The sequence below is a fragment of the Chelmon rostratus genome, chromosome 7 (genome assembly GCF_017976325.1).
Source record: "Chelmon rostratus isolate fCheRos1 chromosome 7, fCheRos1.pri, whole genome shotgun sequence".
In the NCBI taxonomy this organism is placed as follows: Eukaryota; Metazoa; Chordata; class Actinopteri; order Chaetodontiformes; family Chaetodontidae; genus Chelmon; species Chelmon rostratus.
In genome coordinates, this window is record NC_055664.1 from 820,472 (window position 1) to 826,920 (window position 6,449).

A 6,449-nucleotide genomic window follows, 5' to 3' on the forward strand; every position below is an offset into this window, starting at 1 on the left:
TCAAACCGGCCTCGTTCATGAACAACTGGCACCTTTCCCCATCACTGTGTGATCTCAGAATAGGTAACATATTAACTAAGCTGACAAAAGACGGAGACTGGAGGTTAAAAGTCAGCATTGTTTTTTAACCATCGAGCAGCAGGACAGCAGTGTTGGTAGGTCTGTCAGTTCGTCCAACACTTTGTTCGAAAGCTCTAATGATGTTCTTCTCCTAAAGCATCATTTTGTTAATATTTTGTAGTTTTGGTTATCATTCGTATCACTGGCTTTATGTGAAAGCTGAACTAAAGAGAAAAGAACATATGCACATAAAAGTACAGATGCTAAACAAAAAGAAGTCTGACGAATTTTAAGCGACTCCCCAGGTTAGACAAATCTATTTGGCAAATGACAGTGGATGGTAAAAATATTTCTCAAACTGTTAATTACATCAAATTTGAAAATGATGTTTGAAAATGATGTGTGCCCCACTAGTATTTTCAGGTTGTTTTTGTTCAGATCTCTGTACACACTGATTTGAACACAGAAAAACAGCTGAATACCTGCCTGCTCCTCAACTTGGTTGGCAAATAATAGATATAGCTCTAGAAAACTTCACTCAGGAAAACTGTTCTTTTGCATGCTTAGGCCTAATATTTCTCATGCCACCCTGCCATTAACTCCTTACACATGCTCACTTATAATGTATTTGCGTTCATTGTCTGTGGCTGTCTTTTAAGATATCAACTGTTCCTATCATGTGGTCTCATCTTCATTGTTAGCTGGTCAACTTGCAGCTATCTTTTTAAATCTCTCTCTCTCTCTGCCTTTCTATGTTCATGCTGCTGTTAGGCACCCTTCTGTCACTTTGCAGGTCATGTTTCGTTGCGCTGATAATTCTCAGGTTCTCACCTCATGTCATGATGTCAGACTCAAAAACGGAACTGATCAATGCTGACTTATCTGAACCCGCCATTGCCCCGTCAGCTGCATGGTGGGTTAGTGGGATGTGATATGCTTTATCTACCCATGGCGTAGACAAGAAATGGACACTTAGTTGATTCTGATATTTGGTGACCTTAACTTCAGGTATGGGACAAATATATTTGCCAATAGCATAAAGGTTTCTCCAGCAAAACAGACAACATCTGCTTGAATTGGTGTGTCATGGACACTGAACTGTCGGTCATGCAAATTGTCTTGTATTACTTGTGGTAATATGGGTCATTCAGTATCTCTCTTAATGGTATCAATTTTTCCTCACTGGCACAGACCTGCTAAAGTTAGAAATGATTCATCTCCCTCTGTGAGAGAGAAAACTGACAGCCATGGCCCCAAGGTGCATATCTTCAACAATCAGCCCATCTGTAATCATGTCAATGACAACGTATGCACTTACCCAAATTGCACTTTATTTATTCACATCTGCAAAAACTGCAAAGATGCTCAACTCTGGTAAGCCTGCCCATGCAGGTTTATCGCCGGGGTGCAAAGACCTTCTACTCCCTGTATAGAATGCCCCTGCTGTTGCACCAGAACTGTCTTTCCATTCTGATTTTGTGTTCATTGATTATCTGCTCACTTGGCTTCCCAAGTGTTTCAAGTAGTGGTGGTCCCTGCCTTCCTTTTTTTCATGTCAAAAAACCTCTACTCTGCTCTTAAAGAACCAGACATGTTGCAGTGACTTAAAAAGAGTTCAAAGGTTATTTAATTGGCCCATTCAATTTGCCATTCAATGCTCATATTGAGCAGGTGGACTCGCTACCATTGTTTGAATAGGTGAATGCAGGCTTGTTGTAGCTGTTGTAAAAGCGCCTTGAGTGGTCATCAGACTAGAAAAGCGCTATTAAAAATACAGTACATTTACTATTCACCATTCCAACTAAGAGACTTGAGTGTATTCATGAAAGAACTTTATCGCATTTAGAGAAGTAAAAACACAGCAAATTGGCCATATAAATTTCACAATGCATGTTGTTCCTCAGGGACATCCTGCTGGACGTGGCTTTGTCTGTGCCTAACTTGCATGACATTATGTAATTGAACAAAGGTTGCAGCTCCAGTTTTAAATTTTGGTTTTGTTTGCTGGATCAGTGAAATGGTGTAAAGTTTCTCTGTGATGATGTGGTTCACTCTAAAGTTTTTTACTGATGCTGCATGCTCTGTGGGATTTAAATGTTATTTTCATGGTCAATGGTTCTCTGGTAAATGGCCTCAGTCCTTCCTCAAGCTCGACTCCTCTTCTGCACTGTATGAAATTCAACCCCCAGTAGCATGTGGGGGAGGTTCTGGAAGCACAAATGCATTGAAGTTCAGTGCAACAATGAAGCAGTTGTATGCATCATTGATAAAGGCCGCTCATTCAGTCTTGCAATCTGTAGCGCAAAATTCTAAAATCACAATCCATCATGTGCTATTTAATGCAAATGTCATTGCTGATTCTTTATCCCATTTAATTCATTTAGTCCTTAAACCTTCAAAAGCTGGAGGTACTTGCACTTTGACAATCTCATTGATTTTCAGTTCTGTCCTTTTAAATCTATGTGTAACTATTTGAAAAACAGATGTCATCCCTACCCTGTTGCCCCTCTCTTTCTGACCCCAGATTATAAACCTGTAAACCAATTATACTCTCCTGAGATATAACATTCCCCCAAACCATTATTCATTTAAAATAGGTGCTGCAACCTTTGCAGCCATGCAAGGTCTATCAGCATCTTCCCTTTAACAGTTTTTAACAGTTGGGCTTTTGGTCATCAAATGTCTCCTCCCAAAGATTTCTAAAGCCTTAGCAGTTTATAGTAAGCAATTGCACAAGATGTACTTTATTGATTCTCAGCAGTGGTTAGTGGTTGCACTCCTTAATTACTAATTTTCAGGTTACTTCTGAGCTCTTTTGGCTTAATCCATTTATTCCTGAATTTCAGATCATATTAATGAATGATTGAAATGTTAAAAGTGGAAAGTAATGGAGTGTTTATTGCCTTAACTTCTATGATTGTCATTCCTGTACACCAGCTATGCTGGCTAAACTCAAACTAATTAGCTGCTTAAGTCAATAACCACCAGGGTCCTTGGTGATGGTTCCAGAGGGTCCTGAACAAAGGGGAATAATTTATTTTCGTTATAATTTCATCCATAAGTAACACAGTGTAGGAGGTACAGAGGCAGACATCCTCTCTATGTTGAAGAGCAAGCTTCAAACGTTTTGATAAAGCTCACAGTTAGGGCTGATTCAGCCTTGCCTTGGACCAGCCCCTAGTCATGCTGCTGTAACCTCAGGCTGCAAGAGGACTTCTTATGATACACCAAGCTCCTCTCACCTTCTCTCCCTGTCCAAGTCCCAGTAATGCGTGTGAATTAACTTGGCTTCTTCTAACTTGGAGACTTTATGCTTTCTCCACATGCAGGTTCCCATGGATCATGACTGCACCTGGATTGTGTTGCGCCTCCTGTCGTGGCCCTGCTTGACACCCACTGCATCTGTTATTATAATTAGTTATTTCGATTATTAATAGATTCATAGAATTGTCATTATCTACCCATGCAAGGCATGTCAAACCTATTTCATAAAGGGTCGTGTGGCTGCAGGCTTTCATTGCAACCAAGGAGGAGCACACCAGGCTGGACTCATTTAATCAGCTGATCTCAGTCTTCAGCTGATAATTAAGTGATCCCTTGCACACTAAATATCACATCCTATTTTATTTATTTTATTTTAATTTTTTTTATCATATCTCTATGCCTCAACCCCTTAGACCAACCAGTCAAAGCAGATGGCCATGCACTCAGAGCCTGGTACTGCTGACTCAAAGACCTGTATTAGCATTAACTTACATTATCTTGCTAGACTTAAGATAAGATACAATAAGATAAAACTTTATTAATCCCCATCTTTGGAAATGTGGGTGTTACAGCAGACAACAGTTGGAAAAATAACAACAGAACAGAAAATACAAAAATGATACTACTTATAAAATCTGCTCGCGACAAACATATATTTAAGTCAACAAAATATGCTGTCCTCAGCTAGCATCATGCTTGGCTTGGCAAGCTGATTGGCCTGGAGTGACAGGCCATTGCTAAAAATGCTAAATGAAATTGGTAAATAAAATAGAAAACATCACAAGGCACTAGTACAACAAAGCTACAGTAAAGCAGCTACAGTGCCGCACATTCTGACACTGCCATCTGCTGCCTTGACTGGAACCAGTCAGACCACTGGGGAGACTGTCAGCCTCATAAATGTTCCACACAGAAATGATCCACTCTGACTAAAAGCCCCTCCAGTGGTCTGACCAGTGGGTGAGGTGGCAGATGACAGTGTCAGAATGTGGTCTTATTGCTGTTTTACTGTAGCTTTGCCTTCATTGTCTCTCATTAGTCTGAAGAGTGAGCGATGGGTCATTCACCTACTGCTGGGACATGCGTCATCCTTCACTTGTCCACTGTTCCACTCTCTCATTCATTCTCTCATGAGGTTTGTCTCCAAGGGGGCAAATAAGGGTGTTGAAAGAACTGTATGCACATGTGAAAACATGAGACTGCCCGTTGACTTTGGTGTTTAGTTGTCATCCACTCACAGATATTAGTATTTATTATTAGTCCTTTCAGACCTTTCAGATTTTACAGAGAAAAATTCTGGATTTTTGTTTTTTTCGGGTGCAGCAGAACAAACTGAAAACACAAAATACAGTATGTTAAAAGCAATGTGATTTTTGGCAATTAAAATCTAAATTACCAACATTTGTTAGATGGGTTGTATGGTTGGCCATCATTGAATTGGCTGCAAGTTCAGGATAATTGATAAATAATATGCCACTGATAGACATATTTCTTTACTTATTATTAGGGTTCAAGCTCAGCGGCGTCAGAACCCTATCGTCTTTGGCCAGTTTATTATTAGTGGCACGAGGCAATGCACGAGCCACTCGGCTCTATAGCTCAAAGAGCTATTGTAATCTCTCACGTTTTTTCTTCTTATTTTTCATATTACGCCAGAATTTCAGCGCATAACTAGTCCTGCAGCTTTGAGAAAACCCTTGCAAACTATATATCAAAACGTGCGGCTCGATCGGAAATGGTGTGCTATGTACTTATGACAGGATCCAACATAATTTGCAAAGCTATTCGCAAAAAACTGCGAAAATTTTCCCATAAGAAATGAATGGGAAATTTCCTCAAATTTCAGCCTTTTTCAAGTTTCCGCTGCCTCGCCATACTTTCTCCTAGAGACTTCATTCAAACTTTAAACTGTAGATAATTTTGTCGGCTCACTTTTTGATATCTCTTACGGTTTTCGATCCCTGACCATCTGAAGACCATAAAGTTTCTCAAAAAATGCTCAGAATTTCTGCCCCTAGAGTGGGTGATGTCATCAGCTAAAGTGCAAGAGGCAGTGAGAAATCACCTGAATTTTTTTGTATTAATTGCCATAAACTCCAAACGGTGAATAGGAGACACATAATTTTTGGATCCTTTTGTAGACAAACGTCTCTTCTTGCCTCTGATTTCAATTTTAAAGGGTTAGTCCCCACCAAATTTAAATAAAGAGGGACACACACACATCTCCATGACAAGATCAAAGGTGCCCCCTAAACAAGCACGTCAAAACAAGAGCATTGTTTGAAAACAACCTCTGTCCAATAAGCAACTGAACTCAGCTTCAGTATTGCAGGTTGGGCTGGGCTCAAAAAGCCTAGGACAGTGTATATATACTGTATATATGGATAGTTTAAGCACACACACACGCACACACACACACACGCACAGTTAAGACAGACACAGACACACATTCACACACATTCACACACACACCAGACACATCTCCATGACAACCAGTGATACCCCCCCTCAGGCCGCGCCTGTCGATGACGTCACATAAAAAAAACGCTATCTATGGAAGTCCCCATGGACAAACAGCATTGCCACCATAGATATATTTATCATATAAGATTAGATCGCTAGCTAGATAGCAATAACTAGCGCTAGCTAGATAGCAATAACTAGCGCTAGCTAGGTAGCGATCTGGCTAGCAATCTAATTATCGCTATAGCTAGCTAGCACTAGTTATCGCTAGTTAGCCATTGCTAGCTATAGCTAGCTAGCACTAGTTATCGCTAGTTAGCCATTGCTAGCTAGCGATAACTAGTGCTAGCTAGCTAGCGATAATTAGCACTAGCGATAACTAGCGCTAGCTAGCGATAACTAGCGCTAGCTAGCTAGCAATGGCTAACTAGCAATAACTAGCGCTAGCTAGCTATAGCGATAACTAGCGCTAGCTAGCTACCGATAACTAGTGCTAGCGATAACTATAGATAGATAGTGAAGACATTAATGCTCTACATGAAGGTTTGCTTCTGTGTGGGGGTATTTATTGAGGAAATAAACTAATATAGATATCAAGTATTTCTGAATTACTTGACTACATCTTTCTGTAGATAGCCTACAGATGTTGTATTCATTCTAAA